The following is a 22,188-nucleotide window of genomic DNA, read 5'->3' as shown; positions in this document are numbered from 1 at the left end:
TGAAGCCCCATTCTCCTGGCCGCCCAGGCCCCAGTGCTGGGAAGCTGCGTCTGTCCGGATCTGGGGTTTGGGTCCGGCGCCAGCCCACTTCTCACCTCCTGTGTACTCGGAGTGCGCCGTCGGCAGCCTGGGGCAGCCCCTGGGTGCAAGGCGATCCGTGGGGCGTGTGGGCGCAGCTCTGTGCCTGATCTGGGAGAATCCGGCTGCATATTTACTACCTCCACCACCATTTTTTTGGATAAAATCAATTGAAACATAGACATTAAGGAGAGCCTTGAGGGGGCTTGTTGAAGTGTTCCAAAGAGTTTTCTCCTCCTTGCTTTAGTGTAGGACGTCCCAAGACACACGCCATCATCCCTGCCCCAGAAACCGCCCCGCCTTCCAGAGACCCAGGAGAGGACCTGCCAAATCGGTGGCATCAGTAATGCATCCTGCTTCTTGGGGGTACAGAGGAGGAAACCACGTTTCAAGTTGTATGATACTCAGAGATTAGAATTTATTAATCAGAATAAAAGATCAAAGTTGTAGTCTCAAAAGGAAGTTGGTTCCATTTAAATTTGGAAGCAAATTTAAGGAAAACTAACTACTCTGAGCTGTTAGGCCAGGACGACAGGTTGAACTGCAAAATATACACACTCGCTCTATCATTAACCTAACCTCGTGGGTAACTGGGCACAATGAGGCTCTGACCAGGGACCTAAAGCTGGGAAGTAAGTGCTCTTTTTTCTTTCCTAGAGCCATATGGATTCTAGTGCTCCAAACCCAGGTAAGAATCCTGGCTCTGCTGTGAGGCCTTAGGCAAGTTAATAAACTCTGTGCCTCAAGTTCCCCTCTCTAAGGTGGGATAACAGTGGCTTCTAGCTGGGAGGTTGTCTCAGTATTCAGTGAGTTGATAGATGCTGAGTACTTAGTGACTGGCACATGGTAAGGAGCCCACAGCATTAGCTGTCACTATTTTCCCTCTTGCCTGAGCAGGGCCATCCCAGGATCAGGAGTTGGTTAAGACAGCAGCGCCTGGTCCAGGCAAGAGTTGTAGAACGAGGCCACGCCCCTGAGCTGCTGGGTTGTGTTAGTTATGCTTTCTTATTGTCAACGGGAGATTTTTACAACTTTTGTAAAAAATGGGGCTCCTGAGCTGTAACCGTCACCATGAGGGGTGACATGTAACATCCAGTAGGGGTTTCAGAAGAGGGGCTGTGTTGGAGATCCTATTTTAAGTGAACCTGGGAAAACCAGGGCCCCAAGCCAGCTCCCCCCACGTTACTAGTGGGGGTAGATGACTGGTCTCCCCACAGCCTGACAACCACGGGCTGGTGAGGATCTCGGTCTGCCCTCAGGTCTGGGCTTCGGCCCTGTTCAGGCCTTGTTTCACAGGCAGGAGCAGAAAGCACTCTCTCCCACTCTGGGGTGTATACACGCTATTAGTGTACAGGTCTCATCTGGCCTCTTTGAGGAGACCTGTCGTTTCATATTTTTCTATATCCTGTCTCCCCAGTGTCTAACCCTTGGCCTTGGACCCATATCTAGTGCACAGGCCGATAGCTAGAGAGTGCCTTGGGGTATAACAGGAGCTCAGCAAATCTGTGCTGAGTGAAGAAAGTGCTCAAAGTGCTGGGAGGGTGAACACATGAAGCATCCCCACCCCCACCTGAGATGGCCAGTGGGTGACAGGGTCCTACAGGGGTGTCTGTGGGGCTCCGAACAGGAGTGGAAAATCCCAGGGCCCAGACGGTCTCCAGGATCCTACTTGAGGGAGCACTGAGGGTCCCAAGGCCCAGAGGCAGCTCTGCGGACACAGCAGGAGAGAAATCCAGGAAGGATGGCCTGAAGGCCTTTCATGAAAGAGAGAAATTGCTTTGCAAATATTTGTCAGGCGTTTCTTTTTCCACCTCTCCAAGTGCGTGAAATGATTTCAAAAGTATCAGGTGTACAAAGTAGGAGGGAACCTATCCTTAGCCCCAGGCCCCTGTGGGCCTGGGCTCCCAGGACCAGGGTCCTTCCAGAAGCGAAGCTTTGGGCGTCTCATGAGACTTTTACCTCCCCCACCACTCAGAATCGCAGAGAAAAGTAGGTTCTTGGCTTTATCTGCGTCTAATTTGGTCTTCCTTCTGAGTCCTACCCACTGGTTAGCAGGAAGAACATTTTAAATTATGCTATATTTTTTTAACTTAAAAATGTAAATTAATGTCCAGTGTGGTTCAAATTTTGATCTGAAAATGGAAACAACTGCTTCAGATAATTCTCACTTTCTCTAGGCAAATATGTCCAGATTCCAGCTTGCTTTCCCCTCCCCCTTCCTGCCACCCTCCTTGCCAAACGGGTGGGAAAGTGGGGGCTCTCAGTGGCCTGGCTCGCTGGGCTATGTCACCTGCTGGGGGTGTCCTGTGCCCTGGCTGCTGCTTCCCTCTGGCATTTCAGCAAACGCCTTGGCTCCTGTCACTCACAGTCTGGTCTCTCACTTGTCCCCCTGGCAGGGGGACCCTCATCTGTCACCCCTGTCTGCAGACCCCTGAGCCCCTCTCTGCCTCACCCTCCATCTGGGCCCCTCACCTCCTCACCTTGGCCTCTGTTTCAAGGTCACTGCACCCCAACACAACAGGCCTGTGCTGGCACATGGATGTCCATCCAGGGTCCACTGACACTGAGGCCAGCCCAGGGCTGCCTCTGCCTTGCCCTGCTGTCCCACCAGGTGGATGTGGCCACACCTGAGGTAGGCGGGCAGCTAGGCAGGGAGCGCTTTTCACAGTCAGAGACAGGCAGCAGCAGCACAAGCCCGCCAGGCCCTCAGTGCTCCTGCGTTCATCCAGTGCCGTCTTCCTCTGGGCTGAGGCCAAGGAAACATTAGACCTGCCCATCCCACCCATGGGGCCTCCTCTCTCCCTTTCCATCCCCCCTCCCCTCTCCCACATCAAACGTCCTAACCAGGAACATGGGCTCAGCGGCACCATCCTGGCTGGGATGGGAGCAAAGACCCCTCTTCTCTGCAGCGTGAGCAAACTCCGAGTGGGAGGAATGCACCCACAAGGCCCTCTCCTCGCCGGGCGGCCCACCGCACAGGCTTATTCTGTGTGTCAGACGCTGCCTGCTCCTGTCTTGTCTTGTCTTATCTCTTCTGCAACAATCTGAATCCTCTCCAGGCAGCTGGGATGCTAATGGATTATGTGCTTAGGCAAAAGTGGAAAATTCATTAATAATATTTGAGATATAATCCTGGTGTGTGTGTGAACAAACGATTCTTTTTTTAAAAGTGGAATCACTCTAGACACGTAGTTCTGCAACTCGCGCTATTCACTGGACTGGTCTTTTCCATCTTTCCATGTTGGTACCTATGGAACTGCTCCTTTCTAATGGCTTCCTGCTTATCCACGGGGTGGACGCCATACAATTTATTTAACCCCTTTCCCGTGATTTTGAAGTTTCCAGTTTTTCTTTGTTTCCTATCAAGAGCAAAGGGGGGGGGGGAGGAGGCGGGGGGGGGGGGGGGGGGGGGGGGGAGACTCCCACACATTCATTTGTGTGTGTCTGTTGTTTACTGTCTAACACCCCAACAGGACAGACAGTTCATCTGCCTTGGTCACCAAGTGCCTGGAACAGAACAGAATAAACAGATAAATGGAGGAACAAACATAATAAATGGATTCATCGTGAATGGATGAATGGAGGTATCTTTTTGCGCTTGTGTACGTTTTCTGCAGAATAAAATTCTGGAGGCGGAACTGGAGAGTCCAGCGTTATGCACACTTACCCTTTACTCTGTATCACCAAACTGCGCTGCAAGCGCGTCTGTCCTCGGGCAAATCCAGACCGACCCGGGCTTCCCGGAAGGCCGAGCCTGCCGGGGCTGTGCGCAGGCTGTGTACTTCGGGAAGCAATTCCAGGCAACGGGAGTGGAGAGTGCGAAGGATCTGCGGGAAGGAGGGAAAGCCAGTGCAGGGGTGAGTTACTGAGCTGTGGGCTCCTTCCCTCTCAGGACCCTCTGTGGAACTGCGGAGTATGTGCTTCCAATCGTTCTCTGAGAGTGGGGAGGACAGTATGGATTCCTGGCTCCCATCGAGGGTTGCCCCCAGGATGTGTTCCCTTCTGGACCTTTACTGTGTGGCTCGCATGCCCAGAGGGTCCGGCAAGCTCGGGAGGCAGGCTGTCCCGCACACAGCTGCGGGCCGCAGGCAGGGCTGGAATCAAAAGCTGGGCTGGGGTGCGGGCGGGCATCCTCCCCGCACGCTTGCCAGCAGCCGAAATTCTCACAGTTTTCTCCTTGCCAGACTGATAAGCGAAAGGACGACCGTTGCATTTCTAAAACCTGCGTTTCTTTGATTATTGGTGAGTTAAGTCTTCTCACAATTTTATTGGCCACTTATATTTATTCTGTGAATTTCATACATATCAAATTAATTTTAATAACCGTCTTCTCCTTGTGAAAAATTAAGACAGTATTTTGACCACTCATCCCCTCCTCACAAGTAACTACTGTGCTTATTTGGTATATGTTCTTCCAGACTTTTAAGCTATGCACTTGTGTATACATATGTTCCCATAAAAATATATAGTTTTATGGCTTTAACTATATATGTTTATATGCATTCCCAGGCATGCCTAGACACAAATACACATATATACATATGTACGTATGTAAATATGTAGATGAATGATATCGTATGTATTGTTCTGAAGGCTGTTGATTCACTCAAAACTATGGCCTGGTTACCCTCATATCAGTTCATACATAGTTGCGTATTCTTTTAAGCCACAATGTGGTATTTTCAATATGGACGCGTCACACCCCTCCCTGCGGATGAATATTTTGGGTTGTTTGCATAGACCCCCATTGCGAGCAATGCTTCGATGAACACACTTCCTTCTGCGCCTGCGTCAGCTTTCTCTCGGGGAGGAACCCCGCAGGGAGTTCACTAGTTAGAAAGCGTACACCTTTTAATAACGTTTTTAGTAATGATCAGCGAAATACTTACACTGACTTTGGCACGGACGGATGCACCCCGACCGACTGCGTCTGGTGGGGTGTGCGGGTGTTAGGACACGGTCGGGGGAAGCTGCCTGTGGCTGCTGGAACCGTGCAGCGCAGAGCTACTGATGGGTCCAGGTCTAGACCGAACGAGGACGCTGGTCCGCAAGCGCGGGGTGAGGAGGCGAGTGGGGCGGCTTCGCTCCGGGGGTGTCGGAGCAAGTAGTGAAAGTGGTACCTGAAGACTTGACCCGGGGAAGGGTCTGGTCCTCAATTTAACGAGTCCTTAAGATTGGGATTGGTGGGCCCCGGGTGGGGGCAGTGGGCCAGAGGGGAATGTGGGTGCAGGCCTCGAGGCTCGCGGATAAGCCGGCAGCCAGGGAGGAGCCGGGGCAGCGAGGCATTGGCTGCTCCTACAGCCCCTCACCCGGTCCGCACTGGGAGCCTGCTGGCTGGGAAGCCAGCACCGCCTCAGGAGCATCCTTCCGGCCGGCCGCTGAGGCACCGGCGAGGGGGAAGGGGTCCAGGGCTTCAGGCCAGGGGCCTCGCTGGAGGGCGTGGCTGGGGGCTCTCAGGGCCAGTTGTGTGCTCAGGGAGTCTCCTACATTTTAATGCATGGTGATAAATTGTTCCTGTACCAGCCGACCTCCCAGCAGGAGTGAAGGGCGGGCTCCCCACTCCTTCACAGATGCTGGGGTCTGCCAATCAGGGGAATGACAAGGGGCGGCTCACTGCTGTGATAACTTGTCTTTTCCTGCTTACTAGTGAAGTCTCTTTTCATAGGCCTGTTGGCCATTTCTATTTCTTCTGTGGATTTTCTGTTCTGATCACTTGTCCATTAAAACAATTATTTTGTCTTTTCTTTATAGATTTGTAAGAACTTTTTACATCTTGAAAATGCCGTTTTACCCTCATCTGTCACGTCCATTGCAAATGTTCTTTACAGTTTGTCAGATATTATTTAATTTTGTTTATAATATCTTTAATATTTAGCGATATAATTTTTATTAGTTAATTCTTTTTTTCTTCTATGGCTGGTAGGTTTTGTGTCATGCTTAGAAAGAATTTTCCACCCCACAATTACAGTTTTTTATACTTTAAAAAATTTTCTTTATTGTTTTGTAATATTTAATCTGTGGCTATCTGGAGTTCATTTTCCTCGTGGTAGCCAGTGTGGGGCCGGGCGGGGGTGTAACACTTCTGCCCACCAGCCCCCGGTCCCAGCACCTGTCATGAAGCATCTGCCTTTCCTTCACCTAGGGAAAGGCCGGACTACAACATGACTGAATTCCTGTAGAAACTGCTGGGGATGAAATTCTCGTTTCCACTTATTCTGTCCCCTCCTCACCTGCCTTGGTGGCTCTTCCTTCAAAGAGGAAATGTCGTATTTTATGATTGGACAGAGTCTGAAATCTGAAACGCTGACAGAGTGACGTGCCCCTCCAGGTGAGATGATGCACGGTCCTCCCTCCACTCTGCTGCTGGGATCAGCCAGCTCCGCAGACTCGCTTCCCTCCTGGGCTTCCTGCCTCCCCGGGGGCAGCAGCGGGGGCTGGACCAGCCCTTCCTCTCATCTCCTCACCTCCCAGTCTCCACTCTGACCAAGTGGGTCAGGATCCCTGGGGATGGGTCAACAGCTCGCAGGGGATCCTGAGGGGTCTAGGTCTGCGGGTTACTGAGGTGGACCCTGGCTGTGTAGACTCCATCCAGGAGACCCTGCACAGCACTGCTCCACGCTCGCTCAGCTGTTGAGGGCGGTTTGTAGGTGCCTCTTTAGCTGCTGGATGTAAACTTCTCTAAGTCAGAGGGTTGAATTGTGGGCCTGGGAACCCCCACTCCATGCAGCGAACACAAGTACACATGTTCCTTTCTGTTTCTGGTGATCTTTCTATGCATTTCTCTGTGAGCACCAACTTGATTCATGCTATGTGGAGTGAGAGCTTAGGTAAAGGTTAAGCTCTGAAGTAGCCCATAGGGCTAAAATTGCACATAGACAAAATAGCCATTGAAAATCCCTGAAATTGGCCGTAAAGTGCAGTGTACAGAGCACTGGGCTTGGTTAGCTCAGCATAGGTGATGTTTCCTCTGTCTCTGGGTCGAATCTCTTCTTCCCACTTGGGTGCGTGGGAAGAGGTGGTCTCTTTAGAGGCAGTGATGTATGCAACACACCCGCTCTCGGCTCCGTGATAGGCTCACGCCATGAGAGATCTGCAGCCAAAACTTGCAAGTGCGGTAGCACTGACTGCTGCCTGTGCCACCGTGGCGGCAGGCTCGCCAGCACAGTCTGTGTCAGCCTGCTGGGCCTGCCGCAGCAAGTGCCATGGACCGGGTGACTCAAACAGCACAAATCTGTTCCTCACAGTTCCGGAGGCTGCAAGTCCGAGATCAGGGTGTGGGCAGGGGTTTCCTCTGTGCCTCTCTCCTTGGCTTGTAGATGGCCACCTTGTTGCTGTGTCCTCACATCATCTTCCCTCTGGAGTCTCTTTGTGTGTCCAGGTCTCCTCTTCTGTACGGAAACCAGTCAGATTGGAGTTGGGCCCATCCTAATGATCGCATTTAATTTTAGTTGTCTTTGAAAGACCCTGTGTCTAAAGACAGTCGCACGCACTCTGAGGTACTGCGAGTTAAGCATCTAACATATGAATTTGGGGGGGAGGGACAAAATTCAGCTCATAACATTGTTGAAATCTTTCAATCAAGCAAGCAATTAATCTCCTAAACTCAACCTTTTCTCCTTCTATCTCAATCTCTCTCTCTCCCTCCATATCTTTCTACCTGTCTGTCTGTCTGTCTGTGTCTCTGTCTTTCTATCTAATCTGTCTCCCCAGAGACCACTTACAGGAGGAGACCACATGAATTACTTCATTTAGTTTTCACAACACCTTAAGAGATAAATATTATTCTTCTTCCCATTTTACATATGAGGAAACTGAGCACTTTGGGACTGGATAATTGTTCTGAGGTCACACAGATTAAGTAAGTGGAAGAGCTGGCATCTGAGCCTGTATAACCTGACTCTAGAATCCATGCTCTTTTGCAATAAGGAGACTACTTTTTCAAATATTTTTGCACAATTCTTTTTTTTTTTTTTGGTGAGGAAGATTAGCCTTGAGCTAGCCTCTGTTGCCAATGTTCCTCTTTTTGCTTAAGGAAGATTGGCCCTGAGCTAACATGTGTGCCAGGCTGCCTCTATTTTGTATGTGAGATGCCCCCACAGCAAGTGGTGTGTAGGTCTGCGTTCAGGATCCAAACCTGCGAACCCCTTGCTGCTGAAGTGGAATGCACAACCTTAACCACTGCCCACTGGACTGGCCCCATAATTCTTTTATTGATAAGAATTTTGGCCATATACCATAGGTTTTGAAATGTAGAGATCTTTTCGAAGTCATTTTCTAAGTAATTAATCTGTTACTGTAGTTATTTCATCTTTAATTCAAGAGTTATTTAGGAGTGCTTTTAAATTTCTAGGTAGTTAGATTGGGGCTATATTTTGGTGGTTTTGTGGTGTGGTCTATTGCTGTCTATCTATCTATCTATCATCTATCAACTATTTATATAAATTTGTTACGATTTTCTTTATGGCACAGTCTGTAAACAATTTCTGTCAATAGTCTATGAACATTTAAAAAAGATTTTCTGTTTTATACAAAAATCGTTTGCCTAGTAAATAAAACTTATTGTATAATTCAAATATTCTAATCATATGAATGTTTTTCTACTGGATTTGTTAAATTTTGAGATAAAATTTTAAAGCTCGTTATATTGTCAAAATAACATTGAATTCCTAAAATTTTTTTTGCTTCAAGTATTTCCATACTATGTAGTTTAGTGTGTAAACGTTTCTGACTGTTACGGTTTCTTTTGTGATAGTATCCTTTATCAATGAAATTCCTCTTAGCCTTCTTTGACGTTTTGACCTTAAAGTGTGCTTTGTGCGATACTAGTGTTTTTTCCGTTCGTCGTCGTTAGTGCTCTCCTGATGTATCTTGCTCACCTCCTTATTTTCTACCCTTCCCTTTGTCATTGTGCACGTTGTAGGTGTATCTGAAGAACAGTGTTTAGCTGATCTTTGCTCTTTCACTTAGTCTGTTCTTTTCTTATTGGATATAAGACACAGAAAGGAGAACACTTTTATCTGCGCGTTATTTTTTTTTTCGATTAATGATGCATTCAGTCTTTCTCTTGCCATCTTATTTTATGTTTTATGTTCGTTGTGATTTCTTGCTGCTTCTGTTTTCATCTTTCCTGCCTCTTTTCTGTTTGATCATTTTTTTGTCCTTTTTTCCTCCTCTAGTGATATGAAATATTACATCTAAATGTTATTCTAATAGCAATTACCCTTAAATTATTGCAAACATTTTTTTCCTACATTCTTCTATCAAAGTTAAGAATTAAACATCAGGGGCCGGCCCGGTGGCGCAGCGGTTAAGTTCCCATGTTCCGCTTCTCGGTGGCCCGGGGTTCACCGGTTCGGATCCCGGGTGCGTACATGGCACCGCTTGGCAAAAGCCATGCTGTGGTAGGCATCCCACGTATAAGTTAGAGAAAGATGGGCACAGATGTTAGCTCAGGGTCAGGCTTCCTCAGCAAAAAGAGGAGGATTGGCAGTGGTTAGCTCAGGGCTAATCTTCCTCAAAAAAAAAAAAAAAAAGAATTAAACATCATTCATAACCACTCGCCTTTACATAGCCAAGTATTTTAACACACATTTACTTCCTTTTTCTTCCTCTTATCATTTGGTTTTTAGTAAATAATCTGGAATTTTATTTATATTTCTCCCTCTCCCATTCCTTCCTTAAAAAATAGTTTAAAACATTAATTTTCAATATTATATGTAATGATGAGGGTTAGAGGTTGCATAATTTTAATATTTTAGGATGGAGAAGAAAATTGCTTTGGAGTGTATACCTCTGTTTATTCTGGGAGGAACATTTTGGTGACCCCTTTAGTTGTGTAAGAGAAGTAGCTACTCGTTGGGGGAAAGTCTTGAATTAGCCCAAGTGCCGCTGCTCCAGATTGAGATCGTAAGTGCTCGGCACAGTGAAGTAAATCTTTGGCAATCCGGAGGAAGACTGACCTATGGGGAAAATCACCGTTCGTTCTCGAGCAATGCATGCTTCTTGCAAGTCATTTGCTCAAGAGTCATGTTGGTCTAGAGCGTGGAGTTTATGCAAGGCTGATTTTCTCTCCATCTCATGTAGAGGGAATGACTGGGCTTGGCACAGAGCTAACTGTTTTGGACCAGTGGTGTCCCAGCACGGGCTCTGTAGGGTGGAAAGCCCAGGTGTTTGGGGGAAAGTATTGTGGGTAATTAGGATTGTCTTCACTGGCCCATGAGAGTGGGACTAAATGTTTTTGGATTGGGTTGGGACCACTCAGAAGGGAATGAAAGGTTTTACTGTCAGTCATCTAGTATTTCTTAGTAATTGCTTTGCTCATTGCGTATATTTCAATTTATGCAACTGCTATTAAAGAAATATTGATATTGACTCTCTCAGACTTCCCCTCTGAGTGCTTTAGCTTCCCTCACTTTGCAATTTCTCTCCCCTTTGCCCTTTTATCATGTTTGGGAGAACTTTCTTCAGTTGATTTACCAATTCCAAAATTTTATTTCTGCTGCACAGTTTCTTGATTAAATGTTCTGTTTCTTTATTATTTTTATTATATTTCTATATTAAATATTATTGTTTTCTTTCTACAACTATTTTCTGTGTCTCCAGTGGGTTCTTTTTCTTAGGCGACTTTGGTGGTTGTTTTATCCTCTTGGATGTCACTGTGAATAGGAATCAGAATTTATACAAGATTATCTCTGTTTTCTGCATTAAATCCTTTTAATTGGGAGCCATTTCTGCCAGCTGCCTACTGTAGTCTCCATCTTTCTGGTAGCTCATTCTCCTCAACAATGTAGTAATTATCTTTGCTTGAACACATTTATAAATTATGTAGGACTTCTTCAGTGCCTGGTAGAGGTTAATGTGTAATTGTCTCCCTAGAGCGTCCTGATCTACAGCACCCCTCTTGCCCCAGTGAAGGTACTAACTGAGGAATGTTCTAGAATCAAGGAGGGCAACCAGCTACTTTACTTAAGAGCCTTTGAGTTGTCCCAGTGGCTTCCTGCCAACCCCGCCTCCCCTGCAGACCATTCACTCAAAATACGGCGACGTTGTGTTTCAGTGAGTAAGGAAGTCATTCGATTCAACCGAAGCTCTGTTCCCTCTGGCTGACAGTCTTTCAAGTTGGTAAAAATGACATAGAAGATTTCCTTTCTCTGCTGAGAAAGATTAGCCCTGAGCTAACATCTGTGCCGATCTTCCTCTACTTTGTATGTGGGTCACCGCTACAGCACAGCTGACGAGTGGTGTATATCCACGCCTGGGAGCCGAACCCGTGAACCTGGGCTGCTGAAGGGGAGTGCACCGAACTTAACCACTGCGCCACAGGACCAGCCCCGAGAAGGTTTGTGTCATTATAATTCTTATGATTCCTTTTTGTAGGTCTCTGGGAGCTTTTTTCTTTTCTCTTTTTTTTAAATTATAGACATATCATTACCATTGTTAGAAGTCATCCAAAATTTTAACAGAGTAAATGTGTCTCTCTGTATATTTAAATAATTTTTAGTGATTGAAATTATTTGTTTAAATCCTGAAATGCATCTAAGCACAGGGAGGGAGTGCAGTGCATGGTGAACACTCCCTGGGCGGGGACTGAGAACCCTGCCCCGCAGGCCTGGCCCACATGAGCCGGGCGACTCCTCGCGTAATCTCCTCACCTCCCTGGGCCTCAATGGCCATTTTCTCATCTGTTAAATGAAGATAGATTATTCAGACATCTTGCACCATACCAAAATTATTCATTTCTTTATTCAGCAAGTTCCATAGCCAGATATGGAACTATGCACAAAAATATAAAAATAAAATACTAAAAGAAGGAGGAGGAGAAGGAGAACGCGTTTATTATGTTCTAGGTCAATTGGGAGAGACTAGATTAACTAACTCCAAACGTTTTCAGTAATTGTTACACTACAGCAATGTACGGTGTTTAATAGAAGAGAGACGTGAGGTCTTCACACCTCCTGGAAGTTACAGAATCACTGGGGATTCTTTTTTAGAGGTCACTCAAAGCTGGGGCTCAAAAGGGACCAGGCATTTATCACGGGGACGAATGAGCAGTCAGGTGGAAGGACCAGCGTGAACTTACGGTGGGAGGCTGTGTAAGGAGAGGCTGGCAGGAAGAGCGGGTTTGGGGCACAGAGGCAGAGTTCCTGGGGACCTGTTGAGGAGAACGGGCCTGTGGGACTTCACAGGAGACAATCTGGAACCCAGGAAAGCGGGTAGAACTTATTTGGGAGACAGTATAGCGGAGCTGGTGGCTTTGCAGAAGAGTAATGGAGAATGCTGACTCACCTGAGGCTGGAGAGAGATTTGGGCAAAGGGCAGGTGCTGCTTGGAGGGGCTGGAGAGGCCACATCCTCAGGGTACAGCCAGATTTTCCTAGTGGAAGGGCCATCTGGTGAAAGCTTAAAAATTTTTTGTTTCCAGGAGGTAAGAACTCAGAGGGTACCAAAGAGAGGGTAGGGAAGATGGGAAACAGTGTGACATCAAGTGGAAAGAAGTTGGAGTGGCTGCTTACAGATGACAGCCCTGGAGAGGATGGGTGGCCGGCAGGGGTGGCATTCCCAGCAGAGGTAGAGGATGATGGGATGACAAGAACAGTAGCCAGCCTCAGCTCTCACTCTCAGAACAAGCTAAGCTGTTGGAAACCTCAGAAGACAGAGGAAAACCAGTAATTGGCAGGAATTCCTGCTTTAGAATTCATCACAAGTAGGATATTTAAATTTAAAGCCATAATAGCCATTTTAATTAAGTTGATAGCCAGTCCAAGGAGAGCCACTCTAAGCTAACAGCAGGCTGCTCATTGCTGTCCCTCATTAGCCTGTGTGACCACACTGTCCGCTCCCCAACATGTCACGGACACTGCTGCCAGCTGCTTACTGAGCTTCACTTTGTTGCTGGCAATTCATCTGCAGAGCTCTTCTGGTCAGTGGCCCTCGTGTTAGAAATTGCCCGTGAAAATAAAGGCGCAGACTCCTATAGATAATATCCGACCTTCAGAGGCTAATTTTCATGTAAGTGTATTTCTAGTTATGCAAGGAAGAACAATATTTCTGAGCAGCGCCAACTCATCAACTCTGTGTGTCTCCAGTGGGGGTTTGGACATTCAAGGTGGAGTCACGCCCAGACAAGGAGAGTGTGAAAGTGAGGGCACGGGCTGATTTAGGGGACACCCACGGCAAGACTATTACAGAGTAAGATGGTTTCCCTTTTTCAACACACACCAACGTGCACGTGCAGCCAGTCACTTATTAGGGTACGTTGTGGCTACTGTTAAAAATAAGCTACGTTATTAGGTATACAGTCCTGCATGAATTGTCAGACACCATCTAGAAGGTAACACATCTTACATTTTCCTCTTACAGTTTTTCTACTTTACATTTTCTTGCCAGGCTTACTTCATATTCACTCCCCCAAGTCCTCTAGAGGCACTTGGGACAAACTACTACCGCCTAGCAACAGCTGCCCAATCGGTGCAAATCCCTTCCCCTCTCGGCACCTCCTAGGACACCTGTTCACTTCCCCACCCTGGGTCCTGGGAGGGCAGGGGGCGGGAAGAGGCCTGGATTTGCTGCCGAGGCTGCGCCAGGATTCGGTGTACCTGGCATCCCAAGTTGGAATAATAGTAGCTTTTCGAAACAATGTTTAAAAGGGTTCTTTGGTTCTCTGGAAAAATGAGTAATATAGTCTGGCTGGTTAATGGGCTAACAGGTTTTCTTCCTTAAATGGGCCATGCTGTTTAAGTAGTGAGTGCTTATTCCAGTGGTACGACTTTTAAGTAGCCGACTTCCGAGGGAGCTGTCAAGCCCCACCCTGGTGGGCACACCCAGGCCATGGGGAAGAGGGATGCAGTGGGGGCGGTCACGTTCCCAGGATTTTTAAAACTTTATGTTTAAATTTACACGTAGCAAAATTGACTGTGAATTTTGACAAATGCTTACAGTTGTGTAATCGCTACCGTAAAGAAGGTGCAGACCGCTTCCATTATACCAAAAATGTTTCCTTGTTTTGTCATTTTGTAATCACAGCCACCTCTGCCCCATCTTCCGCAACAACTGGTCCGTTCCCCTGGCCTCTAGTTTTGCCTTTTCCGGAATGTCTCATAAATGGGCTCACTTAGTATGTAACTTTATTAGTTGGGCTTTCTATACTTAACATGATGCATTTGAGAGTCATTCTATTTTATTATTTCATTTACTATTTTATCATTTCTTTTTGGTTTGTCTCCCCTCTGCCGTTTTTTGTTCTTCTGGTTGCCTTTTCTTGATTCCTGAAATTACAGGTTTTCCTTCAGCCTATAGAACTTTATTTAGCATCCTTTTAGTTGATGTCTGTTGATGACAAATCCTTTCGATTTTTAATCATTGAGGATATATTTATTTAATATTAGTTTCTGAAGATATTTTCACTCGATATGGAATTCTGGGTTGATGGTTATTTTCTTTTAGTAGCTAAAGACGTGTGCCACTGTCTTCTAGCCTCCATCGTTTCTGGTGAGAAATCCAGCGTGATTCCAATTGTTCCTTTATGTGTAATGTGTTATGTTCCTCTGGCTGGTTTCAAGACATTTGCTTGCTCTTTGCCTTTGAGCAATGTGATTAGATGAGTGTGAGTATGGTTTTCTCCGTACTGCATTTTGGTGAGCTTCTCGAATCTTTAAATTTAGGTCCTCCACAAATTTGGGAAATTTACTGCTATTATTTCTTCAAAGTCTTTTTTCTTCACCAAACTTTTCCTCCCCTCCTCTGAGACTCCGATGACCCAACGTAAGAGCGTTCGACATTGTTTGGTGCTTGTTCGTCTTTCTCAGTGTTCTCCTCTATCCTTCAGCTGGTGCCATTTCTATTCATCTGTGTTCAGCTTCACTGATTCTTTCCTTTGTCATCTTCATTCTGCCATTGAGCCTACCCAAGATATTTTCATTGAAGATATTATTTATTTTAGTTTAAAAAATTGCATTTGGTTCTTTTTTATAGCTTCTATTTCTCAGCTAAAATTTTCTATCTTTCCATTTGTTCACAGTGTTCATTTTTACCTCATAAAGTATAGTTACAATAGCTGTTTTGAGGATTTTGTCTGATGATGCCAACATCTGGGTCGTCTCAGGGCTGCGGCCCTTGATGTCTTTTCCCTAGAGAGTTGGACACCTTTTCCTGGATCTTCATATGTCACTTAAGTTTGAATTGAATCCTGGACATTTTGAATATTATGTTGTGAGACTCTAGTTTCGGTTAAAATCTCCTGGATAGACTTAAGAAGAAATATAAAATCTGAACAGATGTATAACAAATAAAGATTGGATTGGTAATTGAAAATGTCCCAAGAAAGAAAAGTCCAGGACCAGATGGCTTCACAGGTGACTTCTATTAAACATTCAAAGAAGAATTAACACCAATTTTTCTCAAACTCTTTCAAAAAATAGAAGAGAACACTTCCTAACTCATTCTGTGAGGCCAGCATTAGGCTGATGTCAAAGCCAAACAGAAACACCACAAGAAAAGTAAACTGTGGACCAATAGCCTTTGTAAATGTAGATGAGTTTTGACTCCTCAACAAAATACTAGCAAACCGAATCCAACAGCATGTTAAGAGGATTACACATCATGACCAAATGAGATTTATCCTAAGAAAGCAAGGCTGACTCAGCATGTGAAAAGTCAGTCAATATAATACATCGCATTAATAAAAGGAAGGGAAAAAACCCACATGATCATCCTAGTTGATGGAGAAAAAGCATTTGACAAAATCCAATACCCTTTCATGTTTCAAAGTTTCAAAAACATTCAACAAACTAAGAATAGAAGGAAACTTCATTGACAGAATAAAAGACTTTATGAAAAACTCACAGCTAATATCATACTCAATGATAAAGAATAAAAGTTTTTCCCCTAAGATCAAGACAAGGATGCCTACTTTTACTAGTGCTATTCGATAGTGTATCGGAAGTTCTAGCCAGAGAAATTAGGCAAAAAAAAAAGAAAAAGAAAAAGAAAATGAAAGAAAGAATAAAAGACATCCAAATGGGAAGCAAATAAATAAAATAATCTCTATTTGCTGATGACATGATCTTATACACAGACACTCCTAGAGGGTACGCGTACACACACGTAACTACTCAAGCTAATAAATACACTCAGCAGAGTTGCTTTGTGAGATAATGGAATGTGAGGACATTCCTACTGGTTTACTAATGGCTCTTCCTTGGTCCTTGGTTACCATTGGACATGGTGCCAATCCAAGTTGGACCCAAGATTTTGTTGGCCTTGACCACTGGTAAAAATGAGAAATTCAGCTCCATCGGCCCAGGTCATTAAAATTCATTTGAGCTCACGTTTTGAGAACTTAGACCACTACCTAATTTTAAAAGGTCCTCCTGAGGATGATTGTGTTACCGTACAAAGTCTCTGCCCAATGAGCATAAACAGCCAATTAATTATGGCATCAGCCTTTGGGAAAAGAGATCAGCTTTATTCTGCAGGATCGATCTGCAGGGGGCGAGGGGGCCTGTGCCCTCAGATCTGTCTCCCTGATCCAGGATTTGGGGTGAAATTTAAGAGGTTAGGGAGAACAAGCTGCACGTAGAGATGCTGTAGGACAGGTTTTGATTGGTGGGCTTGAGGCATTTGTGGTAACCTGATGGGGTTCTAAACATTTTTGATGAGGTGGGGAAGCAATTTTCACACCGGATCTTCCTGAATGAGGAGCCCCTCACTTCTGATGAGACTCTCACTTTCAAGTTCTGATCCTGTCCCCATCCTTGGGTTCCATAGGAAGGAGGATCTTTGGTTCTGAGGTTGTTTCAGGTCACGATTTCTTCTGTTGCACATGCCCTGGCTCCATGACTTTGCAGATTTTCTGAAAGTCAATTCATAATCACTGTTGATGAGAGATGGGGTCAGTTGAACTGGTCCTGGAGGGCCCGTGGTTACAATCGAAAGGAAGGTCCGTTTAGTGAACTGCTGAGTGTTCAGAATGGATTGTCTATACCTCCTTCTCCTTTACCTCCCAGATAATTCTCAGGGCTAACTCATCCAGCCAGCCAGCCAGCCAGCCATCCACCCACTTGCCATTTACTGAGTACCTATTGTGAATAAGGCCTGGTGCTGGGCACTAAGACCTCACAGATAAGTGAGAGAGGCATGGTCTTTATTTCTGAGGACCTCAAAGTCCATGAGCAGAAAATAACTTTGTCTGACCACAGGGGGTCAATGGGCAAGTGTGTTTGTGTGTAGATGTCTTTACCTCGTTCTTGTGTAACTCGGGGCTGTGATGTGACTTGATTCATATCCATTCCTCTACTCCCTTCTGTTTTTTTATTTCGGTAAAAATAAGAGACAAAACTAAGCCTTTCTCTGCCATATAAAAACTTTAAATCTTAAAATCCAAGCTGAGGCCAGTGCTTTCTCATTGTGCTGAGAATGACCAGATGGAAAGAAAATGGCCAGTCTTAAAATCCTTTCCTGTTTTGGACCAGGTTTGGATTTTATTTTTGCTTCACATTTTCCTTTTGTTCTTTTCCCAGTTTCCCTGTTGTTTTCTGAGGAAGGAGAAACCTCCCTCCCTTTTCGGCCCAGCACAGTGGAATTTATTCCCACACATCCCAAGCAGATTGACAGAGCATCCTGCAGGGACCTCATGGGGCTCACTTAATGCCCCAGAGGTGAGACAGTGCTGTGAGCTGGACAGGGGGCAGCCTGCAATGGTTTCTGTTGATGTACAGCTGCTTTGTTTAAAGAGAGGAACATACCTTTCTGGTTTCTTTTTTTCTTTTCTTTTTTTTCTTATCTTTTATGAGTTTAAAAGCTCATTCTAGACCCAAATGGGAAGAATTTGTTGTTTTGGGGGTTTTTTGGTGACGAAGATTGTCCCTGAGCTAACATCTGTATCAATCTTCCTCTACTTTATGTGGGATGCCACCACAGCGTGGCTTGATGAGCGGTGTATAGATTTGTGCCTGGGATCCAAACCTGCAAATCCCGGGCCACTGAAGCAGAGCACGCAAACCCAACCATTATGCCACTGGGCCAGCCCCGCGAATGAGAAGAAATTTTAGAAGCAGAATTCTATAGTAATTTGAGAACAGAATGATGACAAGTGGCTTTAAAAGTGTGCCTACTTTATGTCTGGAAAGAAAACTCTTGTTTATTGTTACTGCCTTTCTATATTCTGCATAACTCTAATAGTAGCACTCGTTGGGCTGAAGAAATGAGTCTTCTGGCCTTTAAAGGACGTGGAGCAGTCAGTCTAAATGGTGGAAGGCTGGAAGCCAACTTTGCTTACTAGATATCAGCAGGGGGTGCTGAGAGAGGGGACTGGGGGGATAATAATCAAAGCTGATGTTTTAAGCATCAAGCCAGTCCAGTGGGGTGGCATGGGGCCATGCAGGCCTGCCACACAGAGTGGCTCTGTAGGAGGACACAGAGGTGTGAGGGAGCCTGCTGTGCTAGGGCATTCCAGGTATGGCCTCAATCATGGTTGTCCCTGGGGGTGATGTTGGTGGACCTGAGGCTGGAGGAGGCACTGGGCCACACCATGAAGAACCCCACCAGCGGCCGGCCACAGGTTTTGAAGCAGGAGATTGACAAGACCAGATGGCATTTAGGGTCAGACACCCTCTCACCTCTGCTGGTTCCCTCCTTCCCAGTGTCCTCCCAGTCTTCTTCAGGAATAGCAAGAAGCACTGTCAGGAACAGAGGGTCATATGGGGAAGCGATGCTCCAGAGAAGGCCAGTGATGGCTCACCTGAGTCCCACAGCCTTGCTGAAGCCATAGGGCCCAAACCCACACTCACATCTTTTGATTGTGTCTTTTGGTTTTGATCCAAACCAAGGAAGGCAGAAAAAAAGAAAATGAAGGAGAAGAAGAGGGGGAATATTTCTGACTAGGTAGGACTTGAGTGTGCAGACAAGTGGGGCCTGTTCTGGTGACGGGCAAGATATTTGACCCTCCTCCTTCCTTCTCTCCACACCCCACAGATTTTAACCCTGAAGATCTCTCCAGACCGTCTAGAATGAGAGGTGCTGGAGGATAACCCCCTGCCCAAAATGGCTGTTTCTTGCTGACTGGAGGGTGTCTCTGGTGAGGGCTGATCTTGCCTACCCCAGTCTGGGGTACGGATGGGGCAGGGGAGCTGGGTCTTCAGGGTACCTCAAGGCCTGCATCCGGGGAGGGAGAGAGAAGCTTTGTCCTGAAATCTCCTCCCCCCAATCAAAGGCTTTTCTTCCTGATCACATTGATTTTTTTCTGCCTGTCTTGAGAGATCACCAAATCCTAAACTGGCTGATCCCTTTTTTAAGAAAAATTGAGGCAAAATTTACCCACAGTGAATAGCACAGATATTAAATGTACATTTGATGAGTTTTGACCAATGTATAACAAAGTAACCAACCAAGATATAGACCACATCCATGTGCGTTTGAAAGCTTTTGTATGGTGTGGGGTTGGGCCGCAGTGTTCTATAACTTTCAATCATGTCAGGTGGGTCAATCGTTTTGTTCAAATCTGCTATTTCCTTGCTGTTTTTCTTTGTAGTTGTTTTATCAGTTATTGAGGTGTGTTGATATCTTGAGCTATGGTGATAGACTTATCTATTTTTCTCTTCGATTCCATTTTTTCTTCATGTATTTTGAAGCTCTGTTTTCTACATACACATTTACGATATGTCTTCCTGGTGAATTGACCTTTTATTGTGAATTGTCCCTCTTTATTTCCGTTAATGCTCTTCATCTTTAGGTGTATGTCTCTGAAATTAACATAACCACATGCTCACTGTTTGCACATATTTCTCTATCCTTTTACTTTCATATAATGGGTGTTGTTCAGTTATGCAGTCTCAACACCTCAGAATGCTAATTAGAACGCACTGTTTATTTACATTTAATGTAATTACTAATATGGTTGGTTGAAGTCACATATTTTGCCTTTAAATCTCTGTTTATCCCATCTCTTTTGTTATCCTGATTTTCCTTGGCTGCTTTCTTTTTGGTTAATCAAATATTTTTTGTATTCTATTTTTCCACTCTATTGATCTTTTACCTGTAACTGTCTATATTATTTTTAATTGTTAACCTAAGGATCACAATATCCATTATTTATCATAGTTACTTAATATTGTGCCGCTTTGAGTAAACTGTAGAAACTTTCACACAGTTGGATTCCCTTTACCTTCTCCTCAGCCTTCGTGTGCGTATCACCCCAAAATTTACTGACTTAAAATAGCAGTAAACATTTATCACAAAAAAACCCATTTAACAAAATTTGACATCTGTTCAGGATAAAAACTTCTAACAAGATGGATATAGAAGGAATGTACTTCAACATAATAAAGGCTGTTTATGAAAGCGCACAGCTAACATTGTACTGAATGGTGAAAGGTTGAAATCTTTTCCTCTAAGATCAGGAATAAGACAAGGGTGCCCACTCTCACCACTCCTATTCAACATGGCACTAGAAGCCCTAGCCAGAGCAATCAGGCAAGAAAAAGAAATGAAAGGCATCAGAATTGGAAAGGAAGAAGTAAAATTGTTTCTATTTGCAGATGACATGATTTTATGTATAGAAAATCCTAAAGACTCCACCAAAAAACCGTTTGATCTAATCAATGAATTTAGTAAAGTAGCAGGATACAAAATTAACATACAAAATTTAGTAGTGTTTCTATACACTAAGACCAAGTTATTTGAAAAAGAAATAAAGAAAAACAACCCCATTTTCAATAGCATCCAAAACAAAAAATACTTAGGAATAAATTTAACCAAGGAGGTGAAAGATCTGTACACTGAAAACTACAAGACCTTGATGAAAGAAATTAAAGAAGACACTAATAAATAGAAACGTATCCCACATTCATGGATTGGAATAATTAATATTGTGAGAATGGCCATATTACTCAAAGTCATCTATAGATTCAATGAAATCCCTATCAAGATTCCAATGGCAATTTTTTCAGAAGTAGAAAAAACAATTCTAAAATTTATATGGAGTCACAAAAGACTCTGAATAGTCAAAACAATCTTGAACAAGAAGAATAAAATAAGAGGCATCACACTTTCTGATCTCAAGCTATATTGCAAAGCTATAGTAATCAAAGTGTCATAGTACTGGCATAAAAACATACACATAGACCAATGAAGTGGTATCAAGAGCCCAGAAGTAAACCCATGCATATATGGTCAACTAATATTTGATAAGGGAGCCAAAAATATTTAATAGAGGAAAGATGGGCTGGGAAAATATGATCTTCACATGTAAAAGAATGAAACTGGACCCCTATCTTACACCACTCACAAAAATTTACTAAAGTGGATTAAAGACTTAAATGTAAGACTGGAAACCGTTAAGGCTCCTAGAAGAAAACATAAGAAAAAACCTCCTTAACATGGATCTTGGCAATGATTTTTTGGACATCTAAAGCACTAGCAAAAAAATAAAACATAAACAAGCAGGACTAGCTCAAGCTTCTGCAAAAGACAAAATCAACCAAATAGAAAAACACTCCATGGAATGGGAGAAAATGTTTGCAAACCATATATCTGATAAGGGCTTAACAATGTCCAAAATATATAAAGCATCATACAACTCAATAGCAAAAACAAGTAATCCAATTTAAAAATGGGCAAAGGACCGGAACAGACATTTTTCCAAAGAAGGTATATGAATGGCCAACAGGTCCATGAAAATGTGCCCAACACCACTAATAATTAGGGAAATGCAAATTAAAACCACAATGAGATATCACTCCACACCTGTCAGAATGACTATCATCACAAAGACAAGAAATAACAAATGCTGGAGAGGATGTGGAGAAAGGGGAACCCTTGTGCACTGTTGGGAATGGAAACTGGTATAGCCACTATGGAAAACAGTATGGAGATTCCTCAAAAAATTAAAAATAGAACTACCGTATGACCCGGCAATTCCATTTCTGGGAACATATCTGAAAGAAATGAAAACACTATGTTGAAGAGATAGCTGTACCCCACGTTCATAGCAGCATTATTTACAATAGCCAAGACATGCAAACACCTTAAGTGCCAATGACGAATGGATAAAGAAATTGTAGTGTATATACATATATACAACGGGATACTATTAAACCCTAAAAAAGAAGGAAATCCT

General features: G+C 44.5%; 1 long non-coding RNA gene across 1 annotated transcript in view; it reads left to right on the top strand.

Moving 5' to 3' along the window:
- Positions 1 to 22,188, top strand: part of LOC139045897 (uncharacterized) — a 121,124-nt gene that overhangs the window by 73,020 nt on the left and 25,916 nt on the right. The window contains exon 2 of the long non-coding RNA XR_011505260.1: positions 11,304 to 11,416. This is a non-coding gene — a long non-coding RNA (uncharacterized lncRNA). The remainder of the gene's footprint in view (positions 1 to 11,303; positions 11,417 to 22,188) is intronic.

This window comes from Equus asinus, chromosome 8 (genome assembly GCF_041296235.1).
Source record: "Equus asinus isolate D_3611 breed Donkey chromosome 8, EquAss-T2T_v2, whole genome shotgun sequence".
In the NCBI taxonomy this organism is placed as follows: domain Eukaryota; kingdom Metazoa; phylum Chordata; class Mammalia; order Perissodactyla; family Equidae; genus Equus; species Equus asinus.
Note: the sequence above shows the minus strand (reverse complement) of the source record. Positions and strands in the feature narration are given on the sequence as shown.